This window comes from Schistocerca cancellata, chromosome 6 (genome assembly GCF_023864275.1).
Source record: "Schistocerca cancellata isolate TAMUIC-IGC-003103 chromosome 6, iqSchCanc2.1, whole genome shotgun sequence".
NCBI classification, from domain to species: Eukaryota; Metazoa; Arthropoda; class Insecta; order Orthoptera; family Acrididae; genus Schistocerca; species Schistocerca cancellata.
In genome coordinates, this window is record NC_064631.1 from 32,759,572 (window position 1) to 32,774,626 (window position 15,055).

At 42.1% G+C, this 15,055-nt stretch overlaps 1 protein-coding gene across 1 annotated transcript in view; it reads right to left on the minus strand.

The window, feature by feature from the left end:
• Positions 1 to 15,055, minus strand: part of LOC126191180 (uncharacterized) — a 168,533-nt gene that overhangs the window by 36,226 nt on the left and 117,252 nt on the right. The gene's annotated exons all lie outside the window — the stretch shown is intronic.

Genomic DNA, 15,055 nt, shown 5'->3' on the forward strand with positions numbered 1-15,055 from the left:
TAACATCATCCAAAGGTAGCGAGCACAGCAACAATGGCAGCATTGCTGTCAGGGATTATCTTGCATCCACGGGTCACATGGCATCAAGTGTTCATGGATACTTCTCCCCTGTGGTATACTTAAGCCACAATGCAAGCTTCAGTAACTAGTTGCAGTGACAGTTCTCCTCCAGGCCACTCACACCAGTCATCTATGGCATCTTATGTGTTGGAGCTTCAGCTGACTCTGCTATGCTGCCAAGAAACCATGAAAACCCTCCCTGGGACCTAGTGCAATTGTGTAACTGTGCAGTAATGATTATATAACAACCTAAGTCATGACATCATGACCTAGGTCACAACAGATTTTTGGTTTTGCTACATTCATACAAGATCAAAGATGATCATTTCTGTTACTATCGTATATGTGAAACCTCACTTTTCTTTTGTGAGGCTGCAATAAATGTTCATTGTCAGATTATCTGTGGAAATATCAACCATCTAAATGGAGTACAGATTACTGTCCAATCTATGAACTTAAAAGTGGTGATGAGGATTATCAGTTTTGCATTATTTTCCACGGTGCCAAATTAGTGCTTCTCAGGGTCACCTTCCTATTTTCCATTCTTCAGACTGTTGCCATCATGCCACAGTTTCCCTTGGTTGTCTCAGCACCATCATTCATGTTCCAGCCCACACAGCACAACATTGAGGCCAGGCAGCACAATGCCACGCTCTTCATGCCAATGCCTGCCTGTCCAGCCACGGCCCCATCAAAGAAGTTGATACCATGGCTCATCACTGTCCACCTGCAGCAGCATCTCACCTGTTCAGTTGTTTCCCCTTCCCATGTTTGATGCAACAGCACCTGATGCTCCAGTTTTTGGTGACAGCACGCAGCTGAGGTCCGCCTTCCTTGACTGACTAGAACAGTCTTCCGTGACCTTTGCACTGCTGAGGATTCTCACAAATGTGCTCTTCTGATCTAGCATTCAACATATCACCTTCTTCTGTTGTTTAATCCTGGGCTGACCTCTCTTCCCAGCTCATTGCTTATTAAGCTGCCCACAACAGACCTCAGGCTTCTGTGCATCCTTTCTCTTCTGGGGCTTTTCCCCTATCTGCTCTAAACTGCCAGGTGGATCCTCTCAGTTTTCCTTTTCCAGACCTGCCACAGTCACCTCTGGCTCCTTTGTTCCAGGTTCCAGCACAACTAGCCCCGGTGCCCCATTCCTGCACCATGGTCTCCACCAGTTTCCGCACCACAGATGCAGCCATCTCGGGTTCTGAAGCCTGTCACTGGTTCCAGCATTCCTGGCCTATCTGCTGCCAGCTCACCAACTGCCTGCCCTTCTGATGCTGATGCATAAATCTCTTTAGCTGATGCTGGCGCCACCTCCACCCCTCCAGCTCCAATGCCACCAGTACACCTGTTATCAACTCCAGCACAACCTGCTCTAGTGATGCCAAGCCGCCTGACACTGGTCCATGAGGGTCAGCTCACCAGCTGCTGCCCTCTCTGGCTGCAAGCCTGATGCTGGTACCATCCTCCTGTGACTTTGCCTGGGGGATGCAACCATGGCTGCCCTCCCTAATTGAAGTGTCACCTGACGTCTTTCAACGTCAAATTCTCCTTCATTCTGCATTTGTTTTCTGCTTCCCACTTCCCTCTCCCTCGGTGTCCTTTACGTCTGCACTTCCCATGGGCCTCCATGCTCCCAAGAGTTCTTACATGCACAGTCCAGTCCCGCCATGCCCAAATGTGCCTGTAGTCAGTCTCCTCTGCCTGCTCCTCACACCTTCCATTTTCTCCACCTTTCTGCACTGCCTGGTTGTCGTACTCTATGCATACATCATAGCGACACCCATCCCAGTGCCCCTGGTGTCCCTTCAGTCAGTTTCTCTCACTTCTCCCATGCTCCTTCACTCGTTTCCCATTCTACGTCTTCCTCCACCAAATCCAACAGACCAGCTGCCACCTGCTCTCTCACTTTGGGCTCTGCTGTGGTCGGCCCTCCTTACTCCACTATGGCTGGCCCCATCACTACCAACAGCAGCACTGTACACCTCAATGCAGTGACTCTTATTGCCAGCCTGGTCACAGCTGGCCCTGTTGCCACCAGCACCATTCTGGTGTCCTGCTTTTCTCGTTCCACTGTGAACTCACCAACAGACACATTTTGCATTCTGCAGGTCCTCACCCTGCTCTGCTCTGGTCCAGCCACCATCCCCGGCTGCCACTGGCTGTCAACTGATGGCTTGTTCTGGCACTTCTGGTGTTGCCTACTCAGAGTTCCATTTGCAAGCCTCTTTACAGCCACCCATGCACGTGCACCATCATCCACAAGCAATGTGCACAGCAACTATGGCGATGCTACTGTCAATGACTACCTTGTGTCTGCAAGTCACGTGGTTATCAGGAGCCCACAGATATTCCTCCACTGTGGTGTTGTTCTACATCTACATCTACATCTACATATACAGGGTGAGTCACCTAACATTACCACTGGATATATTTCGTAAACCACATCAAACACTTATGAATCGATTCCACAGACCAAACGTGAGGAGAGGGGCTAGTGTAATTGGTTAATACAAACCATAAAAAAAAATGCACGGAAGTATGTTTTTTAACACAAACCTACGTTTTTTTTAAATGGAACCCAGTTAGTTTTGTTAGCACATCTGGACATATAAACAAATACGTAATCAGTGCATTGTAAAATGTTAATTACATCCGGAGATATTGTAACCTAAAGTTGACGCTTGAGTACCACTCCTCTGCTGTTCGATCATGTGTATCGGAGAGCACCGAATTATGTAGGGATCCAAAGGGAACGGTGATGGACCGTAGGTACAGAAGAGACTGGAACAGCACATTACGTCCACTTGCTAACACCTTTTTATTGGTCTTTTTCACTGACGCACATGTACATTACCATGAGGGGTGAGGTACACGTACACACGTGGTTTCCGTTTTCAATTACAGAGTGGAATAGAGTGTGTCCCGACATGTCAGGCCAATAAATGTTCAATGTGGTGGCCATCATTTGCTGCACACAATTGCAATCTCTGGCATAATTAATGTCGTACATGCCGCAGTACATCTGGTGTAATGTCGCCGCAGGCTGCCACAATATGTTGTTTCATATCCTCTGGGGTTGTAGGCACATCACGGTACACATTCTCCTTTAACGTACCCCATAGAAAGAAGTCCAGAGGTGTAAGATCAGGAGAATGTGCTGGCCAATTTATGTGTCCTCCACGTCCTATGAAACGCCCGTCGAACAACCTGTCAAGGGTCAGCCTAGTGTTAATTGCGGAATGTGCAGGTGCACCATCATGCTGATACCACATACATCGACGCGTTTTTAGTGGGACATTTTCAAGCAACGTTGGCAGATCATTCTGTAGAAACACGATGTATGTTGCAGCTGTTTGGGCCCCTGCAATGAAGTGAGGACCAACGAGATGGTCGCCAGTGATTCCGCATCATACATTTACACTCCACGGTCGCTGTTGCTCTACCTGTCTGAGCCAGCGAGGATTGTCCATGGACCAGTAATGCATGTTTCGTAGATTCACTGCCCCGTGGTTTGTGAAACCCGCTTCATCGGTAAACAGGTAGAACTGCAACGCATTCTCTGTTAATGCCCATTGACAGAATTGCACTCGATGATTAAAGTCATCACCATGTAATTGCTGATGTAGCAACACATGAAACAGGTGAAAGCGGTGACGATGAGTATGCGCATGACACTACTTTGACTCAGTCCAACAGCTCTCGCAATGTCCCGTGTACTCATGTGTGGGTTCATGGCAACAGTAGCTAACACACCAACTGCACCCGCTTCTCCTGTGACGGGCCTGTTTGCGTGCTACGACCATACCTGTTGCATACAGTTGGCGGCAGATGTTTTGCAATGTGCGGCACGTTGGATGCTCTCTGTCCGGGTACTGTTCTGCATACACCCTGCAGGCTTCAGCTGCATTTCATCGACACTTGCCATAGATGAGTATCATCTCCACCTTTTCAGAGTTCAAATACACCATGGTCACAGTTCCTACAACACTACACTATCACAGATGTCTGGTAACATGGTGTACTACAGTTGGTCTGCGTGCGGAGACGAATGCAGAATAACAATAGCAGCAAGCGCTACATGCGGACACTGCGACAGCTAGACCAAACCACAACAGTGCACTACAGCCACACTCGTAAACACGGTCGTCATCATAAACATGTCCCTGCAGATGCTGCTCACCGACCGTGGCCCGTGTTTGTTACAACACACAACTGAACATCGGAGGTTTCAAGCGTCAACTTTAGTTTACAATATCTCCGGATGCAATTAACATTTTACAATGCAACAAATGGCACTGATTACATACTTGTTTATATGTTCAGATCTGCTAACAAAACTAACGTGGTTCCATTTAAAAAAAACGTAGGTTTGTGTTAAACAATTACACTAGCTCCTCTCCTCACGTTCGGTCTGTGGAATTGGTTCATCAGTATTTGATGTGGTTTACGAAATATATCCAGCGGTAACATTACGTGACTCACCCTGTATACTCCACTAGCCACCAAGTCGTGTGTGGTGGAGGGCACAATTCCCCCCTCTGTTCCACTCGCGAATTGCATGAGGGAAAAACGACTGTCTGAATGCCTCAGTATGGCCTCTAATTTCCCTTATCTTTGAATGGTGATCATTGTGTGATTTGGAAGTTGGTGGTAATAATATATGCTCTACATCTTCGGTGAAGATCGGATTTCGGAATTTAGCAAGCAGCCCCTACCGTTTAGTGTGCAAGTGTGTCCCACTTCAAACATGCTATGAGATTTGTAATGCTCTTGCAGTGGCTAAATGTAATCTTGCCGCTCTTCCTTGGACCTTCTCAATCTCTTGAATCATACCCAACTAGATGTGGTGCATGCTCCAGTGACTAGTTGCAGTTGCAGCTCCACTCCAGACCACTCGCACCAGTCATCTACAGCATCCCATTTGTTGGAGCTTCAGCTCACTCTGTACCATGGCACATCACTCTGCCACACCACCCAGAAGCCACCACTGCTCTCCCTGGGACACAATACTATGGTGTAGTTGTTTGGCAATGATTATGTCATGATCTTTGTATGACCTCATCATGACTGAGGTCATGAAACACTTTCGGTTTTGCTACAGTCTTACTAGATCAAGGATGTACAGTTGTGTTACTGTTTTTTATGTGGGACCTTACTTTCCTGCTGTGATGCTGCAATAAATGTACATTGTGGAAACATCATTCATCTTTGCGTAAAATGCAGATTACTGCCCAATCTACCAACATAACAATCCACATACAAGATTGTTGCAGATTCATTTGAGTCTTATATTTAAGCCCTACACTTGACTCTAAACAAGAGGACAATGATCAGTCCTGGGAATAATGCTGCAAATTGTGAGCTGTGCTTCCATCCTGTAAGACTTCACCAATACAGCTAGCTGATTAAAGGAACCATGGTGGTCTCTCCACCCACGTGGCATGTCTCACAGGTACCAGCATAAGTTACAGATGACTGCACTCCATTGCTCTCAGTAGGTGCTGACAGAACTACCACCACATCTTGGATGAGATCTTCTGCAAAATAAAGTGAATGCAAACTAGCCTTCCTTCCAGACCTTCCAGCTGTTTCCCTGATAAGTCCCAGTAACTACCTCAGAATTAGTACTGGATGTATAACATCCACATTTCCAATCTGCTGTCAGGTGTGGGATAATATTCTGGAGAAAAACCTGTACTCAAACTGCATTCCAAACATAAAAACAAGCCATCAGAATCACATGCAACAGAAAGAGACAAGATGCATGTTGTCCTCTTTTCTCTGCATTAAATACTTTTAACTTTCCATGCTTTCATTTATACTGAAACAGTAGTCTTTCTGAGAGAATACCATTCTTAGGGACATTCAATGCATATCAGCAAAGCATCTCTGTGCATAATCGGAGAATCAGAAATTGCAATAACACTGCTAGAACATCCGCCTAAGCAAAGTGTGAGCTTCATGATGGACTACAATTCTATGACCACCTTCCAAATGCCCTAAAACTGGTAAAGAATGAAAGAAAGAAAGCGTGAAGCTATTTCTCATATGTTGTCTGGGAAGATTCATGGCAGGTTCTTGCACAGTTTGGGTACCACCAAATTTCACAGCACAGATCAGAAATCTATAGACTACTAACCTCACAGATGTGAACAAAAGTGCTAACTTTGTTAATGTATCAAAATGTGTTAGACAGGATTATGTTCTGTCGCCCCAACTGTACAACACCTTTGCAAACATATAATTATGAATTCTCTTGATGGTTGGACTAAAGGCACCTCAACTGGTGGCAGAACTCTTAACAACTTCCTAGTTGCTGGTGAGACTGGTTTTGGGCAGCAGTGAAGATAAATTTCCTGAGCTGCTGACAAAAGTAAAGGACATTAGTCCATCATATGGACTAGACCTCAAATTCATAATAATTGACTGAGAAGCACAAGTTCAGCTCACAGGTCAATTAAAGGCACTGGAAGTTGCATATTGTTTCATCTCTCTTGGGTCAACCATCAGTGACATGGGAAGCCTTGAAGGTTGGATGAGAAGACAATCACACTAAGGTGAGTGGCCATGAAGATGCTCACCAAGATCTGGCAGAAGAAAGTGATAATGAGCACCACAAATGTCCAGCTTGTTGAAACACTTTCTTCCGTGGGTGTGAAACATGGCCCCAAGACAAGCAGTGTATTGATGTATTTGAGTTTTGGTGCAGGTTTCTGCACATAAAATAGACTGAAAGAGGAACAAATGTGTCAGGCATCTTTCTTCTCATGTCACCAAAAATTTTTCAGTTCTTTGGCCATGGAAGGGGACATCTAGAGTAAGAGACTAAGGGGAAGAGCAACAAGCAAGTGGATAGGTCAAATCAACAAGATCTCCAGTTCACCTCTTCAGTGTGCTGTACAAGAAGCTGATAACCATTCGGCATGGAAACACTGTGTTCATGCAGTCCTCACACTCAGCAAAAAGTGTGGCTATTTGTGATGAAGATGAAGTATCTTTCAATATCTGCTATTTAATAATCACACAGATATAGCTAAATCTCATGAAATGCCTAAAATGGCAAATGTGTGTGATAAACCACCAGTATATATTAATTTTGGAACTTTCTTGCAGATTAAAATTGTGTGCTGGACCAAGGCTTGAACTCAAAGGCTCTGTATTGTCTATCTTAATCACATGTGGCCTCTTTCCCCTATGAACCATGGACCTTGTTGTTTGTGGGGAGGTCCAGTGATAGAAATAGCTCTACCATAGGTGCATCCACAATGGAGAGGTATCTGTTGAGAGGTCAGACAAATGTGTGGTTCCCGAAGAGGGGCAGCAGGCTTCCCAATAGTTTCAGGGGCAACAGTCTGGATGATTGACTGATCTGGCCTTGTAACATTAACCAAAACAGCCTTGTTGTGCTAGTACTGTAAACGGCTCTAAGCAGGGGGAAACTACAGCTGTAGTTTTTCCCGAGGGCATGCAGCTCTACTGTATTGTTAAATGGTTGTGGCATCCTCTTGAGTAAAATATTCCAGAGGTACAATAATCCCCCATTTGGATCTCTGGGCAGGGACTATTCAGGAGCACGTGGTCATCAGGAGAAACAAAACTGGCGTTCTACGGATCGGAGTGTGAAATGTCAGAGCCCTTAATCAGGCAGGTAGGTTAGAAATTTTGAAAAGGGAAGTGGATAGTTTAAAGTTAGATATAGTGGTAATTAGTGAAGTTCAGTGGCAGGAGGAACAGGCTTTCTGGTCAGCTGAATACAGGGTTATTAATACAAAATCAAATGAGGGTAAAGTAGGATAGGTTTAATAACAAGTACAAAAGTAGGAACGCAGATAGGCTACTATGAACAGCATAGTGAACACATAATTGTTACCAGGATGGACATGAGGCCCACCCCACCATGGCAGTACAAGTTTATATGCCAACTAACTCTGCGGATGAGGAGGAGATTGAGGAAATGTATGATGAGATAGAAGAAATTATTCAGATGGTTAAGGGAGCTTAAAATTTAATAGTCATGGGAGACTGGAATTCAATACTAGGAAAAGGAAGAGAAGGAAAAGTAGTGGGTGAATATGGACTGGGGGAAAGGAATGAATGACGAAGCCGCCTGGTAGAATTTTGCACAGAGCATAGTTTAATCATAGCTAACACTTGGTTTGAGAATCATGAGAGAAGGTTGTAGACTTGGAAAAGATCTGGAGGCACTGGAAGGTTTCAGATTGATTATATAATGATTAGACAGAGATTTAGGAACTAGATTTTAGATTGTAAGATATTTCCAGGGGCAGATATGGAGTATGTCCACAATTTATGGGTTATGAACTGCAGATTAAAACTGAAGAAACCACAAAAAGGCAGGAATGAGGTGGGGCCTAGATAAACTTCAGAGGGAGTATTAGCAAATGTTTGCCAAGAACAGGGGAAAGAAATACAATAGAAGAAGAATGGGTAGCTTTGAGAGATGAAATAATGAAGGCAGCTGAGTATTAATTAGGTAAAAAGATGAGGGCTAGTAGAAATCCTTGGGTAACACAAGAGATATTGAATTTAATCGATGAAAGGAGAAAATATAAAAATACAATAAATGAAGAAGATGAAAGAGGAATACAAATGTCTAAAAAGTGAGATTGACAGGAAGTGCAAAATGACTAAGCATGAATAGCTAGAGAACAAATGTTAGAATGTAGGAGCACATATCATCAGGGGTAAGATAGATACTGCCTACAGGAAAATTAAAGAGACTTATGGGGAAAAGAGAACCATGTGTATGAACATCAAGAGCTCAGATGGAAAACCAGTCCTAAGTAAAGAAGGGAAAGGAGAAAGGTGGAAGGAGTGTATAGAAGGTGTATACAAAGGAGATGCACTTAAGGGCAATGTTATGGAAATGGAAGAGGATGTAGAGGAAGAAGAGAAGGGAGATCTGATACTGCGTAAAGAATTTGATGAAGCACTGAAAGCTCTAAGTTGAAACAAGGTCTTAGAAGTAGACAACATTCCATTAGAGCTACTCTTCCTTGGAACAGCCAGCCATGGCAAAACTCTTTCATCTGGTGAGCAAGAAGTATGAGACAGGCAAAATACCAATAATAAAATCAATGCCAAAGAAAGCAGGCACTCACAGGCATCAAAATTCTGAACTACCAGATTAATAAGTCACAGCTGCAAAACACTAACACGAATTCTTTTCTGAAGAATGGAAAAACTCATAGAAGACAACCTTGGGGAAGATCAGTTTGGATTCTGAAGAAATGTAGGAACACGTGAGGCAATACTGACCCTACAACTTCTCACAGAAGATAGGTTAATAAAAGGCAAACCTACATTTATAGCATTTGTAGACTTCGAGAAAGCTTTTGACAATGTTGACTGGAGTACACTCTTTCAAATTCTAAAAGTACCAGGGGTAAAATACAGGGAGCAAAAGGCTATTTACAATTTGTACAGAGACCAGATGGCGGAGGGGCATGAAAGGGGAGCAGTGGTTGACAAGAGAGGGAGACAGGGTTGTAGCCTATCCCCTTCAATCTGTATACTGAGCAAACAGTAAAACAAACAAAAGAAAAATTTGGAGTAAAAATTAACATCCAGCGAGAAGAAATAAAAACTTTCAGGTTTGCCGATGACATTGCAATTTTGTCAGAGACAGCAAAGGACTTGAAAGAGCAGTTGGACAGAATGGACAGTATCTTGAAAGAAGCATATAAAATGAACATCAAAAAAAGCAAAATGAGAATTATAGAATGTAGTAGAATTAAATCAGGTGATGCTGATGAAATTATATTAGAAAATGAAACACTTAAAGCAGTAAATGAGTTTTGTTATTTGGGAAGCAAAATAAGTGATTATGGTCGAAGTAGGGAGAATATAAAATGTAGACTGGCAATGGCAAGAAAAACATTTCTGAAGAAGAAAAAATTATTAACATCGGGTATAGATTCAAGTGTCTGAAAGTATTTGTATAGAGTGTAGTTATATATGGAAATGAAACATGGACAATAAATAGTTTAGACAAGAAAAGAACAGAAGCTTTTGAAATGTGGTGCTACAGATGAATCCTGAAGATTAGATGGGTAGATCATATAACTAATGAGGAAGTACTGAATAGAATTTGGGAGAAGAGAAACTTGTGGTACTACCTTACCAAAAGAAGGGATCAGTTGGTAGGACACATTCTAAGACACCAAAGGATCACCAATTTAGTACTGGAGGGAAGATTGTGGGGTAAAAATCGTAGAGGGAGATCAAGAGATGAATACAGTAAGCAGATTCAGAGGGATGTAGGTTGCAGTAGTTATTTGGAGATGAAGAGGCTTGCACAGGATAGAGTAGCATGGAGAGCTGCATCAAACCAGTCTTCGGACTGAAGACCACAACAACAACAACAACAACAACAACTGTTACATTTGACAGACTGTGTTAATGTTATTGTAGACTATTATTTGACACTGACAAACTGCCTGTTTGCTTCTGTCTTGGGTTCTTTGGCTAACATTCGTCTGATGATTTTACTGACATTCTTCAGGAAGGAGGGAATTTCATTATCATCCCGAGAACTATACCTATGGAGGACATCATTGCTTACACTGAAGCAGCCATTCGTAACCTTCCTTTTGAAATGACAGAGGAAATATGCACTGAAAGGGGTCCTGTGGCAAGATAAACCACCAGCTTACAATCTGAAGAAAGAAGAGGTACAAGCTATTAAGAATCTTAATGCCAACAAGAGTATATTGGTACTGCCTGTCGATAAGGGGAATGCAACTCTCGTAATAAAGACCAAAGATTATGAGCAAAAGATCCGATGACATACTGAAAACTAAGTACAGATCTGATGCATGGTATCACATGGAGTACAAATCAGTTAATCAAGGCGTCTTCTCTGCTGGCAGACATACAGAGAAACCTGCTCAACACAGAAGCCCTACCACCTCGGCTGAATGGATTACCTAAGATCCATAAGAACAACATTCCACTAAGACCGATTGTTAGCACTCCTGGCTCACTGATGTATAAACTAGCCTCTCTGCTCCAGTTGCACGTGGGAAAGACTGACACATACATAAAGGACTCAGGACATTTCATTGAGATGCTGAAGAAACTAAAACTTGCAACAAATTACGTCCTGGTCAGCTTTGATATTGTTTCTTTGTTTATGAAAGTGCCACTCAGTGACACTCTGGAGCACATCAGTTCCATTTTCCCACAAGACATCCCAAGGCTCTTCCATGCATGTCTACCACAAGCTATTTCACATGGAATGGCAATTTCTACGAACAGCGGGAAGGCGTTGCCATGGGTAGTCCCCTTAGTCCAGTGGTGGCCAACCTCTTCATGGAGCATTTTGAAGAACAGACACTGGACTCGGTGACCTGTAAGCCTAAGGTGTGGTACAGATACATTGATGATACTTTCGTTGTGTGGAGCCATGGTGAAGAACAGCTCGGTGACTTCCTAAGACACTTGAAGAGCCTCCACACCAACATAAAATTTACGATGGAAGTAGAAAAGGACAAACAACTACCATTTCTAGATGTGCTGGTCACAAGAGATGGTGAACACCTGGGACACAGTGTGTACTGAAAACCGACACACATGGACCGATACCTGCACAAACTATCAAACCACAACCCGAGCCAGAAAAGAGACATGATTCATACACTTGCAACATGAGCAGGATGAATATGTGAGCTGCAGCACCTCAAACATGAAATGCAACATCTGGAAAGTGTTCTGAGGAGCAATGGGTACTGCTCATATTATATTAGAAGTGTAACAGAGCCAAACACTCGATGAAGTAAGAAATCAGGAAAAGAAATGTCGGGTACAGCCTTTCTGCCATACATTCCCAGAGTGATGGACAGAATTGGCCATATATTGCACAAACAGGGTGTAAAGACAATTTTCAAACTGACAAGGAAGATCAAAGAATGTCTTAGATTGGCAAAGGATAAAAGGGACTCACTTGTAATGTTGGGAATATACCACTTACCACGCACATGCGGGAAAGTTTATGTTGGAATGACTGAACAATCAATCAACACTTGGAGCAAAGAACATAAGCAACATTGCAGGTTGGGGCAGGTGGAGAAATCGGCCATGGCAGAGCACACACTGAGTGAGACCGGCCATGTAATAAAATTCACCGACGCGGAAGGTCTGGCTGTAGAGAAGCACTATCACACCCACTTGTTTAGAGAAGCTGTAGAAATACACAAACACAGGAATAACTACAACAAGAAAGAGGAAAGCCTTAAGGTAAATGGATCCTGGCTTCCCGTACTGCAGTGAACAACCATCACAGGTAGCAAGAGGAGAACCGCACCATAAATGACCACAGAGAAGCCCTCAGACATTGGCGCACCAGGTACATATAGTCTGCAGCCATGAGCTCGGCTCCAGTTCACCACTGGCAATGGAGGGTGAAGCTCTGACAATGCCAGCCACTTGTACTTGCGAAACATCAGTAAAATTATCAGACGAATGTCGGCCGAAGAACCCGGGACAGAAGCAAATAGGCAGTTTGTCAACAAGTGGTCACGAAAGCCTTAAAAACTTTGTATTTGACTCTGAACTGTATATTGGCTTGCTCTATATGTGCACAAGATGTCACAATGTCTAAATAAAATAAATAAACAAAACTGGAGCCCCCCAATAACCTACACAGTGACCCCTCATGTTTGTCCAAACATTGTAGAAAATAGACCACAGTCCTAACAGACGGTGTATTTTTCAGTGGCCCATATATGCCCTCAATAATGGGTAGCACCACAAATCTTCTGATAAGACATAAGAAAATTCCAATGTTGCCAGTCCACCATATTTGCCATCTGCTTAGAGGCAACTGTATCATGGTACAGGTAATGCAAGAGACACTGGAGGTGCCCAACACCATTGCAATTGAGGATCAATACAGCTTATGGCTATTTCTGGACAGCTGCCAATTCTTCTTGCATATGTACATTACGAGCACAATCCTTATCCATCTTTGACTGTGTGCAACTGTATAATACAACAAAACCAGTCACAAACTGACTGAAGACTACACTGAGACTGCTATAACAAGATAAATTATGTAACTGTGATGCTGCAAGTGGCACAAAGTCCACGACTAAAGTCACTAACTACAGAGAATGAAAGTAAAAGTTAAAAAAAATGAGCCCTGTTTTCTTTAAACAGTACTAATGAGCCACTGAAATTAAACACATTATTCTGAGAAACATGTTTGTCATGGAGAGGTCAAATCTGCTCTTGGCCCAAATGAAAGTTCACTACCAATATTCACAGGATTTGATTCCTATTTTAAGAATTACAAAAAGATTTTAACTAAAGTCATAAAAGAAGCAAAAAGAATGGCAAATAGTTCCTTCATAGCAAATGAACCAAATAAAATGAAAGCCACATGGGACATTGTAAGACATAAAACAGGAGTGAAACAGAGAAAATACCATAACATCAAACTGAAAGAAAATTCATCTGTAATATCTGATCCCCAGCAGACAGCAAATAATTTGAACTCATAATTCACTGAAGCAGCTGAGAATCTGGTGAAGCAAAACTTTCAATATGCTGCCACTGCAAACCAAATTAAAACTATCCATTGTAACAACCCAACAGACAAACGAGAAATGCTAGAAACAATAGAGGACCTAAACTCAAAATCTTCCATTGGTATTGACAACATACCTGACCTTATGATTAAAAAATGTGCACCCTTAGTAGTTAGGCCCATGGTTGACACATGGAATAGCTCACTTTCTGAGGGAATCTTCCCAGAAAACCTAAAAATAGCTAAGGTGAAGCCATTGTATGAAAAAAGGTGAAAAAAAAGATGTAACAAATTATAGGCCAGTCTCTCTACAATCTGTTTTTCAAAAATAATTGAAAAATCTTTTACAAAAGACTCATAGATTTCATTAAAAAAAGAAAAGAAAAAACACTTTTCTCGACCACACTGCATGGTGTCCAAACATGTAAATCAACCAAGACAGCTATTATTGATTTCCTAAATGAAGCTTTGAATACATTATATAAAAAAGAACACATAGCAGCAATATTCCTATATCTTTCAAAAGCATTTGACATCATTAACTATGGTCTGTTGCTTAGAAAGCCAGATGATCTTAGTGTCAGAGGCTCAATGTATGAGTGGATAAAGTCATATCTACAAAACAGCAACAAATAGTAGAAGTCTTATACAAAGAAAGCAAAATTTTAATTTTCTATCATTCAGAAAAAGATTATGTTCAATATGGTGTGCCACAGGGTTACATACTGGGACTAGTTTGTTGTTACTGTTTATGAATGACTCGGAACAACTCACCCTAAACTATATGTACATTAAATATGCTGATAATTCAATTGCTCTTATCAAGGAAAAGACCTAGAAGAGCTCCAAAATGAAACAAAAAAGAGCACTTCACATACACCAGAATGGTTCACAACGAATAACTTAATAATAAACACACAAAAAACAAATCACTGGGCATCTATACACGGTTCAGAATAAACAGCCTCTAATTGCAACCATCAACCATAGAACTGAACAGCCAGACACTGTGGTCATGTGCGTATGAGTTGCATCTGCAGCTCGCATTTTTCTTTCTTTCTTTCTTTCTTTCTTTCAGTGAGTATCAACTATCCTTTTCATAAAATTCTTAATTCCATCCCAGATTTTCCATTGCTAGAAACAATCACGTTTATGAGGAAAATTGTAGATCACAGCTGCAAGATTGCTCTAAAATACCAAAATATTCATTCTTACAACAGAAAATTTACATGCACAGTTTGCACATAACAGTGCGCAAACAAGAAAGACTCCTGCAAGCACAATAAAAACTGTACAACAATCTACCTGAACTATCTGAAAGCAAAAATTCAAAACTGCAGTGATTGCTACTTGACACAGAATTTCTACTCTAGTGTTGATGAATTATCATCTACTATGTAAATATGTGAAAAATTTAAATAGTATATACAATTAAGGCCAAAA